The sequence below is a fragment of the Galeopterus variegatus genome, unplaced genomic scaffold (genome assembly GCF_000696425.1).
Source record: "Galeopterus variegatus unplaced genomic scaffold, G_variegatus-3.0.2 Scaffold10554, whole genome shotgun sequence".
Taxonomy (NCBI): domain Eukaryota; kingdom Metazoa; phylum Chordata; class Mammalia; order Dermoptera; family Cynocephalidae; genus Galeopterus; species Galeopterus variegatus.
In genome coordinates this window covers 31,105-45,021 of record NW_007736665.1, presented here as the reverse complement: position 1 = coordinate 45,021, position 13,917 = coordinate 31,105, and the positions used below count along the sequence as shown (strand labels likewise).

Sequence of the window (13,917 nt, the reverse complement as noted above, 5' to 3'; positions counted from 1 at the left end):
TTTTTTTTTTTTTTTTTTTTTTTTTTGGTGGCTTGCCGGTAAGGGTCCCTAACCCTAACCTTGCTGTTATCAGCTCGGTGCTCTAACCAACTAAGCTAACCCACCAGCCTCTGGCTATATATTATTCTCACAAACCCTTTGAACTGGGTTGAAGATGAAACATTTGATAGTACAGTCATTTAAGAAGTATCTGGGTAAATGGCAAGAAGATAGTGTATCTTTCAAGCTACTGTTTAGACTTGTTCTTCAAAAAGAAACCAGATAAAATATATTTTAAAAAAGCATCTATTGTTCAATGCTTATTTTTAAAAACTGCTTTTCAAAATTACTTTTTCCATAGTGCCAGCACAGAGCAATTTCTTAGTAACTGCACGTGGAATGAAAGATCACTAGTGTATTAAGGGAACTCATTTAAGGGTAAAGTTAAGAATCAGTTCTCTAAGCACAACCATGTGCTTACACAGAGCCCCTGCCATGGGAGGGAGAACTGAACACTCCTTCACTTAAGGTTTCCAGGAGCGAAGCCAAAGGGAAGTTGTCAGAAGCTTCAGAACCTTGTGAAGGAGTTCTAAGTTTAAGCAGTCAACTAAGAAGCATGAAGTGTTCTGTGAACTGCCATATCTGCCAATGAGAACCTATCAGAGTAGAAAAAAAACCTGAGGCTAGTCCACCCTTACACGTTGGCCAGGATCATTTCTCCTTCTATAATGTCAGGATGATGAACTGGATCACATCAATTCGAGGTGCCAAAAACTCTTTCCCAAGTACTGTTGAAATGTGCTCCACAGGTACTTCCACATGTGGGTTCAACTTCATCTCAGAGTACTGCACAGAGAAATTTGGTATTGAAGAGAGCCAAGCATAGGCTTCTTTTCTTCATTCAAAAAGCAAAGGTCTAATAATCACACTTCCTTTTCTTGCAGTTCTTACTCCTCAGTCACCCACCTCACCGCTTATCTCCCACAAGGCCACTTTCCCCTGTGCACAGACCCTTTAACCTCTTCAAAGTGCCCAGCATCCACTCTCCAGACATACCTTCCCTTACGTAAGGTGACCTTATTTCATAAAAATTCATTGTAGGTACTGGTGACAAAGGAAAAGGCAAAATATAAGGCCTAAGAGACAGATGGACATATTCATAAAAGTTGGGCTTCACTAAAGATGAAATTTCTCAACGAAAAAGAGACTAAGTTTATCACTTGATTCATTCAACACTAATAATTTTATTTCAAAATATAAATATTTTACATTTACAAAGAAGTTACATTAGGAGGTTGTCAAAGCAAGTTAAAGCTAAGAAACAGCATTTGTGTGAGAATAAAGAATATTTATTGTTGTATTTGAATATTCTTTACTTTCAAACCTCTTATTTTCCTGAGAATGCACCAATGATACATTTTCAAAGAGTTACATTAAGTAATTCCAACATTATATCCAATCTTGGTTTCAAATCAAACGGTATCTGAAATAGATTCCAGTCACCTAAATAAGTGGCATTGCAAAGGACAAAGAAGGGTTTTCTTTGGAATAGCTACAATGAGAGTAACACTTCTGGGTCACTATAATGAAAAACAAACAGTATTTGATGATAAGCCGAAATGATGTTACTTTAAGGTTTGCTTCCATATTTTTTTTTTTTTTTTTTTTAAAGATGACCGGTAAGGGGATCTTAACCCTTGACTTGGTGTCGTCAGCACCACGCTCAGCCAGTGAGCGAACCGGCCATCCCTATGTGGGATCCGAACCCGGGGCCTTGGTGTTATCAGCACCGCACTCTCCCGAGTGAGCCACGGGCCGGCCCTGCTTCCATATTTTTCAAGGTAAAATATTAAGCTAGAAGAAAAATGAGAAACCAGATGTGGAGTAAAGAACTCTGGACTTGGAGTCAGAAGTTCTGCAACTGAATTCTGGCTCCATCATTCTATGGTATAAACTTGGGGGAAAATCACAAAGAACCTTTCAGCACCTCATCTGTACAACACGGATAACACTGCCTATCTCACAGGGTTGAAGCTATAAAGTGCCATACAAAAGCATCATTAAAACGTAATATCGTTATATCACCACTGTATTTGCATGTTAACTGATCCTTGAAAAACTTGCAAAATTAAATACTGATTTTACACACCACAGGTGGAAAAGGATCGCTATACTTTAAGCATAGCTTTGATCGGCAAATATGGTCTTTCTAATATCTCCCTAAACTTTAAACCTTATTACGGATTACATGGTACCCAAGTAATAGATTTACCATTCGGTATTTCCATTAGGGATGCATTCTAAAAGAGCTGTAAATCTGATCAAGTGCCATGTTTCCCAAAGGACTATGGGTCTTTTGAGATACTGAGAAAATAAAGAGGGGACACAATCCAAGGTCAAACAGTCTTTGTCCCCTCTTACAAGTTCACAATTTATAACAGCATGTTAAAAACTCTTGGAAGTCCTACAGAAAGGAAACAAACTCAGCATCCCCCAATTTTAATTGACCATGAAACCCCCTCCCTCCCCCCACACACTTTTTTTTCTCTTACACCATCTATTAACATCTCTTGGAACTACTGCTATAAGGAACACATTTTGCCAAAAGCTGCTCAACTATGGGGAAAAGGGAAGAGAAATAGAACAATGGACTGAGAGAAAAAGCTGTATTCTACTCTGAATTCTGTTACTAACTGGTTGTATTTGTATGTGTTTTCACAAGCCACTTTAACCAACAAATTTGTTTCCTTTTCTAGCAAACGGAAGGATCACCTAATTATCTAGGGCCCATTCTAGCACAGAATTTCTATGACCCTGGTAGATAGAACATCTTGGTTTACAATTCTTTTTAAACTATCAAAAAGCAATTGCTCATTGGCTTCAGATATCACGTGGGCTTTTTTGCAGTTTCTCTATAATAAATTAATGAAATGGATATATTTTGATGGTTAAATGTGTAAAGACAAGAAACTTATAAAATTAAAAGTACTTGTTCTTAGCCAGAACTAGAATTTGGAAGTATGTTGCCAGAGGCTATTTCCACTATGAAATGCACCCTCAAAGTCCTACTGTAATACTCTTATGAAGCTTTTGGGAGACCCATCAGAGGGGACTGCAAGGTCAGGACCACATGGGAAGTCCTGAGGGGTTTTTCCTATAAACCCTGAGGTTGAAAGCTCTGGGAAGCTCACCTAAATTACTTTGCTTTAATCTAACCCCTCATGGTCTGAATTTCTGAGTATTTCTCAGGCCCACTAGTGACACATTCCTGATGCACTAACATAACCAAACTGGGAACTAGAGGTACTAAGAAGTCCTGATAGGTCACAACAGGTTCGTGTTAAGACCAGGTTTCACCAGAAGACCTCATTGGCAAGGTTTAACAGCCCTTGAGCTAAAATAAGCAGCCGCCATTTCCAAAGGCTACCAGAGTTTGTTTAAATACAGGGTCTCCATGTAACAAACCTTAGGTATTTTCCAGGTTTCACCAGAAGACCTCATTGGCAAGGTTTAACAGCCCTTGAGCTAAAATAAGCAGCCACCATTTCCAAAGGCTACCAGAGTTTGTTTAAATACAGGGTCTCCATGTAACAAACCTTAGGTATTTTCCCACTGTCAAGGGTCAAGCCACAACAGTCTCAGAAATTGAGGGAAAACTCTGCCAGCTAACCCCCTCTCATGGAAGGGAGTGATAGGAATCCGTGCAATTTTAACAATAACTAAGACTGGCATCTAAGGCAGTCTTACAGAAATCACTTCCCAGAATAGAGTAACAGGAATTTTGGAACTTGAGCAGAACTTGCGTAACATGGAATTTATGCTGAAAATCCCGTGCGTTGCTTCCCCTCAGAAGAGAAGCATGTCTGTGTAGAGTTTTTACCTCCTCCCCCCACCCCATTAACATTAGTGAATGTGAACTTGAAACTAATTTTTCGGGCTGGATGGTTAGCTCAGTTGGTTGGAGTGCAGTATTGTAACACCAAGGTCAACAGTTCAGATCAGTCACATACAAATCTTTAATAAACCTATAAAAATGTATGATATTGTGATAGATTTCTATAGTCGATTTTTACTGAAGCTACTTCATCAATGCATTGTCTATTCCTAAGGAAGTTTCCTCTTTCTGGGTCAAATTCTGACTGAGACTTTAAGGGCAGTTTATCTGTGAGACTTGATATTTGGACTCCTACCTTCTCATACCACTTGATCTCTCTACCCTGTGAACATTCTGTAAAACCTCCTCGCTATAGCTGAGGGTGCAGGCTGGGATGCTTCTCTCCCATTCTGAGGGTGCCAAGAAGACCTCCCTCCGCAGCTGTCGGCCTTCCTAGTCCTTATGCTGTAGCTATAGCTGTAGCAATGGGGCAGTTGAAGTTTCCTGATCAGGACTGTGTAGCACTCTGGAGCACCTCTGCTCCAGATATTTCAGGGTGATATAACATCACTGTTGCTAATTTTGGCAGCTCTAAACCTGACTTTCATACTAATAATTATCCCAGCAACAGCCATACATTAGCTCAAGTTTAGTTTTTTGCAGTACCACTTTATATAGCTAAAAGCACTTTGGAGGAACATGCTTTGTATATGCACACTGATTGTGTATAGTATCTGCTTCTCATGAATATTTGCTAATTATGGCTATAAACTTACCAGTATATAATTTTAAAAAGCAAACCTGATTTCCTTTATAACCCTGTTTTGTTTGGTTTTTTTTTTGTTTTACTGGCCAGTACAGTGATCAAACCTAGGACCTTGGTGTTATCAGCACCACACTCTAACCAACATAGCCAACCAACCAGCTTTTTTTTTTTTTTAACCCTTTTAATGCAAAAATGTTAAATTTAGTCTTACACATGATCTGGCTAAGATTTAAGGCAGACAGAGGCCTTTTTATGAGTTATCTCCTATAGTACCCTGTACAGTCCCTGGCATGGAGCCCACAGTTTAGCAAACTCTCATGTTTTACTGAAGGAATGAATGAATGAATGAATGAATGAATGACTAAAGAAGAGAATGAGTTACTTAGTGGCCAAATCTGACACGTGGTAGAATAGCAGATAATTGTTGAAGGCATCATAATAAAAATAAGAGATTACATGCAGTCTACTGCATAAGAACAGTCAAAAGACCTCATGGTAGTCTTTTCTAGATGGGGTTATTCCTTTGAAGTACAAGAATAAAGTTAAAGCTAATTATCATTCTTAAGTTAATTACATTAACTTCTCCGTAAGAAGATGTTTTAGAAAAAATTATTTCCACTTTTAAATGTTTTCCAAAAAGGAAATCTTCAACACTTTTGAGCCCCTTTTCCTGCATATTCCCTTGGGAGCAGAGGAAGGGCCTGACAATTCTTTTAAACAAGGGTGCAAAGCTAAGAGCTGGGTTCGTTCTAGTCCCAGCACCGTCATTAACTGTAGGATAAGTCTTCATTCATAACAAATAGCACCCATTCTGTCTCATAGCATTGGGATAACCGCATAAGATATTAGAAGAAATGCTCTATAGCATAGCAGAATTTACAGGCTATAGAGTCAGAAAGATCTGAGGCCAAATCTTGCTAACTAAACTTTATGACTGTGAGCTGGTCACTTTTCTGAACCTTAGTTTCCCCATCAGTGTGAAACTTTTGTAAAATAACATAAAGCTAAATGACAGGTGATGTGAAATGGCTGTGAAATAATATGTGCAAAATGACTTTGTAAAATGCAAAGCACTATGTTGGTTATGGTGATATCTGAGATATTTTAAAAGTTACAATTCCGTTCAATAAGCATTCATCTAGAGTGGTATGTGCAAGGCACTGTGCTAAGTGATGGAAAAACACTACATAAATATAAAATTCGACTGTATTTAAGTAACTAATTGGCAGAGTTCCAAATAATGAAACAGGGACACATTTAACAAATCAGAATACTGCTACACCTGAGATTTTTCACTTAAAACATTTAGAAAAAAAATGATTAGTATGAATTCTATCATATTGTTACCATTCATAGCAGCTTAATAAGTATTTTATTTCAGTGTGGTCAGCCAGTTTTAGAATTTTGGCAAGAGTGTAATGGGGGATGGCGAAGGAAGGGAAGGAAGAGCTTCAGTCTTTCTGCATCTCCTATGGTTGCAACATAAAACTGAACATCAAATAATCTATCCCATCTATTTCCTAAACCCATAGCAGCACACAGGTACAAACCCTTGTGATAGAGCACATGTCATCACTATAATGCATATGCCTTCCCTTCCAACAAATTTGGAATAAAGCTTCAAGGCTGGGGTTTACTATGTCCTATCCTCTTTTATCAACCTCAAGGTTATATTGCGAAAATCTTTATCTGATCTGCTTTGGTGTCTTTAATCTATTAATTTATCAAATTCTCACTGAGCACTTTCTGTGGGTCAGACACCATGTTAGAAATGGTAAAACAGTGGTAAACAAGTAAAGACATAGTTCCTACCTTCAGAAAGCTTACCACATAGTGGGAAAGAATGAATTTAGCACATATTTATAGAATATGTATTACCTTTCCCATAGGAGATGTACAAGATGCTATGGGGACACATAGAAAGGACTGCTTATCAATGCAGAGAGTTTCAGTAATGCTTCTCAGGAAAAGAGTACTTTGAGTACAGACCATGACATCGGACTTGGCTAGAAAGGGGTGGTATTCTTTACAGAGGGGACAACATGTGCAAGGAATACACTGACTTCAGGGAACTAAATAGAGTTCAATATGGCTGGAAAGTAAAATGCAAGGCAGGCAGCACAGAGAGATGAATCTAGAGGGTAGGCAGAAATAAGACATGAAAAGTCTGACAAGCCAAACTAAAGTTTCAACTTTATCTCGAAGGCCATCAAAAGCCACTGTAGGAATTTTAAGCAGCAGCAGAACATAATATTTATGCTTCAGAAAAACCAGAGTCTGCACTATGGAGAACAGATTGGAAAGAATCAAGACTAGAGGCAGGGACCAGTGAAGAGACTGTTGAAGAAATCCGATCACTGGGTCATTTCACTGGGACTAAAGAAAATGAATAGATTCAGGAAATTTTTAAGTAACAGAATGTTTAAGCCAACAGAGAGTGAGTCAAGTATACCCCCTTCCTAACTCCAGCTTTCTCTCTATTTTCTCATTATTCCAGACTGGAATGACAGGGAGGACACTCCAACTGAAATTCTGAAGGTTAGCGTAAGGGTCTGCAGACATGGGGATGTTTTTTGGAGAACATCTTTTGTACCTCACTTTGCAAAGAAAAAAATAACTTCTTGCTCTATCATTGAGTAGGATGTGCTATACTTTAATTACCAAATAATTTTTTATAAAAAGATACTCACTTTTTTTTTTTTTTTTTTTTTTGTCTTCTGTCTTTTTTCCGTGTCCGGCAACAGATCGCAACCCTCAGTGTTGCCCCCGTACCGGACCGGGGACCGGCAACGGGATTGCAAACCTCGGTGTTGCTCCCGCGCCTCGCTCAGCCAGTGAGCGGGAACCGGTCTGCATGTGGGATCCGAACCCTCGGCGGGAGCGCCACCGGGCCAGCCCCAAAAGATACTCACTTTTGATTGAACTTGGGTATTTAATTATGGAAGATATTCACAAGTTAAGATAATCCTTCTAAAAATAGGAATGAGTTTACAAATTTATTTATTTATTTTTATTTTTTTTTTGTCTTTTGTCTTTTTTCCGTGTCCGGCAACGGATCGCAACCCTCAGTGTTGCCCCCGTACCGGACCGGGAACCGGCAACGGGATTGCAAACCTCGGTGTTGCTCCCGCGCCTCGCTCAGCCAGTGAGCGGGAACCGGTCTGCATGTGGGATCCGAACCCTCGGCGGGAGCGCCACCGGGCCAGCCCCAAAAGATACTCACTTTTGATTGAACTTGGGTATTTAATTATGGAAGATATTCACAAGTTAAGATAATCCTTCTAAAAATAGGAATGAGTTACTAATAACTCCTCCCCAGACAAAGATAAAGCTGAGTTCCTAAAGGACCACATTCCAGTTGCCACCTTTAGTACTGCCCAGGTGTGACAGAGAGCAAAGGAAAACTTCAGTACAGAGAACAGCATTCCTGGAGGAGTTCCTGGGATATGCTTCTACCTCCTTTCAGGTTTTTCTCAACTTTACTATTCAGAGATGGTTGCTCAGTTTTTGGTAGGCATGGAATAAGTATATCAACTCCAATCTGAGTATCCTGTCTAGAAATCAAGAAAGTGCTCTAAGATGCATGATTACGAGAGTGTTTTTGCCCTTTCTTACACCTCTCCCCCCAAATAGCCCCAGTGTTAATAGAGAACAGAGGAAGTAAAAGGTTCTGATTATTGAGTTGAAGCCAAAATAGGAGTCCAATGTTGTGCTATATCCACTACATTCACCTCCATCTAAATATTGCATTCACCACTATCAACGGTGAGAAGCAGAGAAAGAGGGTCTTTTTTACTGCAATTTTTCCTTAGGTGTATGGTTGTTCATCTGTCTATAGACAGCAGGACAGAGAAACAGTCTTGCAAGCATGTCTTTACAGCCACCAGTGCCCACATCCACAATTAATATCTGTCTAGTGAAACACAACCATCCACCCATCCACCCTCTGCCATCACACTGTAACAATAACATAAGAGTTCCTAAAGTAAGCCAAGCCCTTTCACAGCTCATGCCTCTGTAGATGCTATTCCCCCACAGCCTGTTCATTCCTTCAGCTAGGAACTGAGCACATTCCAAGTAGAAAACACTGTTGACAGAGGTTGTGGATACACCAGTAACTAAAATAGACATGGCCCCTGCAATAACAGCAACTAAAGTCAATTGGGAAATGAAAAGAATAAAGTGTATAAATGAAAATTGTACTACAAAGGAAAAGAATTAAACTAGCAGGAAGGATGTAACCTAATCTTGGGGGTAGGGAAAGCATCTCTGATGAACTGACATTTGAGCTGAGATCTGAAGAATGATTAGGAGTTAATTAAGAAGGAAAGATGGGGGTTTATTCAGATAGAGAAAACAGCATGTACAAAGGCCTAGAGTTTGAATAGCACCTGGTGTATCTGAAGCCCTGACAGAAAGCCAGTACAGCTGTAGCTCAGACCGCAAAAAGGGAAATACTGCAGGATTAGTGAGGCAGGCACAGGCCAGATCACGTAGGCCTTGTTAGCCACGTCAAGGATTTTGATCTTTCTCCTTAAGCCAATAAGAGCCATTTTTGGTAAAAGAATATCACGATCAGATATACCTGCATTATGAAAAGACCACATTAGCTGCAGTATGAAGAATGACCTGGCAAATAGAAAAAGCAGAGGTTGAGAGATGAGCTCAGAGACTGAAATGATTGCAGCAGTGCCAGCCAAAATGCCAGGAGCTGGACCCAGCTTAGATCAGGGGGTGGTACTGGAGACAAAGAGGCAAGGACAGATTTGGGGTAAAACTTACAAGACTTGGAAAAGATGATGAGTAAAGACATAGGAAGTAATATGGATGGCCACACTATGACATATGTTAAGTGCAGGTAACAGTAACTGAGCTAGGACATTTTTTTCTGGCAGGGTCAGTGTCTAGGGAAGGCAAAGGCAGAGAAAGAGCACTAGCTGAAATACACCAGTTCACGTGCTTATTAACTATGCAACTGTAGACAGGTTAACCTCTTTAAGCCTCTATTTCATCATCTAGAAAACATGGGAAACAATAGTTCCTAACCTCATATAAAAACGTTGGACAGATTAAGTAAAGTGAGATAACACATGTCAAGTTTTTAATTACAGTAAGTCCCAATAAATAGTAATAAACACAACCCCTGCTAACATTTAAGAGGTCATTTATACATCCCATTAAAGAGTGATGCCCTGAACACACATTTCCTTCAGGCCCTTTCAAAACACCATTAGACACTAAAGGTATTTTTACCCGTACCGGACCGGGGACCGGCAACGGGATCGCAACCCTCGGTGTTGCTCCCGTGCCTCGCTCAGCCAGTGAGCGGGAACCGGTCCGTATGTGGGATCCGAACCCTCGGGCGGGAGCGCCACCGCGCTTCCCAAGCGGCGCACTATCCAGTGCGCCACCGGGCCGGCCCAAAAGGTATTTTTAAAAGACATAAACCCATCTGGGGGGAAAAAAAAAAAAACCTAAAGAGGCAACAGCAACAAACTCTCAGAAGGTGGAAAGCAGATGACAACTGCTATGATCTAGCATATCCTAAAAAGCTGAATCCTCCCCCACTGGTGAGAAAAGCCAAGAAATGATCTGATTAATTTAGCAAAATTCCACTGTAAGGCTCCAGAATTGGTGACATCAAATAACCATAGAAATGGAGTTGAAAGTGAGCTAACACAGAAGGATTCAAGTCTGCTTAAAAAGCAGTGAGCCACCACCCCAATATCCTCAAACCCCACCTCCACCCAGCCAAACAGCTGCCCCTTCCTTCCCCGCTCCTTGGCAGAAAACTAGAGTTTTTTCCCTCTGAAGGAGGTAAAACAAAAAGTATCTGGACTAGGGGGACACAGGCAGAGATGAGGGTGGGGATCCATACTGGCAGTGGGACATTAAGTGAATGGTTACACTTTGAATACTACCCAGTCCCTTTCCTCCTCCTGGCTCACAGAATGCTGGCAGCCAGGCTTTCAAACTCTACACAAAAGACTAGATCTTTTTTCAAGGAATTTACCAGCCCAAAAGGGGACCAAAAATCACTGACATCAAGGGGTGTGAAGGCCGTGGCCCTGGCCAGATAATATTATGGCAACACACATAATAATCCACCTATAGCTTCTGAGTATCTCATTCTGAATATGAGCCAACAGCCAAAAATCTTCCATATCTGATATCATGGTTATGTTTTAAGGCAAAGGTGAAGGGATTTTGGTAGATGTAATGAATGTCCCTAAATCAGTTGACTTTAAATTAATGAAAAAGGAGATTATGCCGGGTGAGCTGGGTCTAATCAGGTGACCTGTTTTTTAAAAAGTCTAGAGGTCAGAGATAGAAGTCAGGAAAATACTCTCCTGCTGGCACTGAAGATGCAAAAAGCCATATTATGAACTGCCTGTAGAGAGATGCAGCCTCTAGGAGCTGCAAGCTTCAGTTCTTAGGACTGCAAGAAAATAAATCTTGCCAACAACAGGAGAACTTGCAAGAAGGACTCCAGCTCACAGATGGAACCACAGCCCTGGCTGACACTTTGACTGCAGCTGTGTTAGACCCTGAGCAGAGGACCCAACTAAGTTGTACTTAGACTCCTGACCCACAGAAACTTTGTAATAAATATATGTTGTTTTAAACTGCTAAATTTGTGGAATTTGTTACCCAGAGAAAATACAGACCTGTATGCTAAAAAGGCAAATTTTACTCTATAATATCTCAATAAACCAAACTGAAAAAAAACATGGCAGCAGAAATGAAAACCTCTATAGTAAGTTTATAAGATAAAGGTAAAAAAGTCACCCAAAAAATGGTATAACAAAGACAGAAATGGAAAAATAGAGAAAAGATAAGAAAATGAAATGACCAGCCTGTGAGGGTCAATATCAAAATTAATTGCTGTTTTTCTTTTCTTTCTTTTTTTTTTTTTTTTTTTGCCAGCTGGGTGGTATGGGGATCTGAACCCTTGACCTTGGTGTTGTCAGCACCATGCTCTACCAACTAATCTAATTAGCCAGCCAAAAATAAGTTTCTGAAAAAGAGAAAGGGAAATCATGAAATAATTCAAGAAAAATTCCAGAACACCAAAACGTAAGTTTCCAGTTTTAAAGGTCATATCAAGTGCCCCTCAGAATTGTTTTGGGAGGCTGGGTAGTAAAAGAGCTAATTTCTCACCTTCAAAGTGGGAAGTCAATAGATAATGCCTATACATGTCTGAAATCCAGAAATAGATATATTATTTAAAGATACAGAGGCAAATATCAAAATAATGAGTCAAAAAGTGGTTCCTCTTTGAGGGGAAAAAGGAGGAGCAGGGAGAAGGCAAAAGGCCTTATTTTTCTCAATAACTTTGGAGAAATTTTTGACTCTTTAAACTCCATGTGTGAAAAACAATGAAGGGGAAAAAAAAAAGATGAAGGCTACATTGGTCCTCACATAACCTTTTTCAACCACGAAACCATCTGATTAAGTACTTTCTAGTTTCAGAAGGGGAGAAAGGGAAAGAGGTCTTTTGCCTCTAGAAGAATTCCTATCAGTTTCTTTTGCTTTACTAACTTGGAATCATTAAAAGTTTTTTCCAAAATAAAAGCAAAATACTGATCAACCAATTTTCTTTTTTCTTCTTTTTTGGTGAGCCCAAGGAATAGGGATTGCTTTAAAGTAACTGTCAGGTACCTAAGTACCTGCCTTTAAGAGGCAAAGGTGGATATAATATCGTCACCACCCCCAAAATGGTAAGGCCTTTGTCAAAACCACCTAAGTATCTCTGCTTTCATTCTTTTTGAGGAAACTGACTTTTCCCTGCCATCAAGTGTCTTGCATTAGCTAAAATGGCCTTCTAACCAACCAGCTCTCAGAAACTTTATTCTACTTTTGAGTTAAAGAACCATGTCTCTCTTCACAAAATACAACATATAACAAAACAAGAATCATGTTTTCAAAGAATTTTACATAAAAATATAAAATAATTTCATTAAATACACTGTCAGAACCAACTTTCTTTTTTTTTTTTTTTTTTTTTTTTGTCTTTTGTCTTTTTCCATGTCCGGCAACGGATCGCAACCCTCAGTGTTGCCCCCGCACCGGACCGGGGACCGGCAACGGGATCGCAACCCTCGGCGCTGCTCCCGTGCCTTGCTCAGCCAGTGAGCGGGAACCGGTCTGTATGTGGGATCCGAACCCTCGGGCGGGAGCGCCACCGCACTTCCCAAGCGGCGCACTATCCAGTGCGCCACCGGGCCGGCCCAGAACCAACTTTCAATGACTTCTTCATTACACTAGAATACCCAGTAACAGGAAAACCGGTGTTTTCCAGTTGGGGATAAGGACAATGCAATATAGTCTCTGGAAAGCTAAAATCCTTTATTCTGAGACTGTTCTTCTTACTCTTTTGTTGTTAGGATGCAATTTCTGGTATGCCAGATAGAAAAAATTGTTTTACAAGTGTCCACTAAAGGTAAACCAGATGTATACCCAGCCATTCCACTTGTAGGTGTATACCCAACTGGAATAAGTACCTATATCCACCAAAAGACACATACAAGAAAGCTCCTTAGCCTCTTGATTTGTAACAGCCATAAACTGGAGATTAGCCAAACATCTATCAATGAATAAATAAGATTGAGGTATATTAATATATTGGAAGACTCAACAACAGTGAAAAAAGAATGAACAATGGAAAAAGAATGCAATAACATGGGTGAATCACATCGGTATAATGTTGACCAAAAGAGGCCTCAAGAGGAAGCATGGGGAAGCCTTCTAGAGTAATGGAAATATTCTACGTCTTGATACGGATGGCGGTTACATGGGTAGAAGTGTGTGAAAAAAAATCAACTTATATATAAAGACATACATTTCTCCATATGTAAGTTATAATACCTGAACTAAAAAGTTATAATACCTGAACTATAATTTTTTAAAAACTGTAGTTGGGAAAAATTTTTAAACATTATAACTTATGAAATGTTGGCAATAGCTGATGACAGCAATTATTATTTTAATATCTGTACATGCAAAATAAGAAGTTGCAACTGTATATTGGTGCCTCCAAATAATTTTTTCCCAACTTTTTATTTGGAAAAAGTATAAACCTATAGAAAAATTGAAATATCAGTACAATTGGGCCGGCCCGGTGGCGCACTGCTATAGTGTGCCGCTTGGGAGCGCGGTGGTGCTCCCGCCGAGGGTTCGGATCCCACATACAGACCGGTTCCCGCTCACTGGCTGAGCGAGGTGCGGGCAACACCAAGTCGAGGGTTAAGATCCCCTTACCGGTCATCTTTTAAAATTTAAAAAAAAAAAAAAAAAA

General features: G+C 39.9%; 1 pseudogene; it reads right to left on the bottom strand.

Moving 5' to 3' along the window:
- LOC103610073 overlaps nucleotides 1-13,917 on the bottom strand; it is a 39,164-nt pseudogene that overhangs the window by 2,267 nt on the left and 22,980 nt on the right.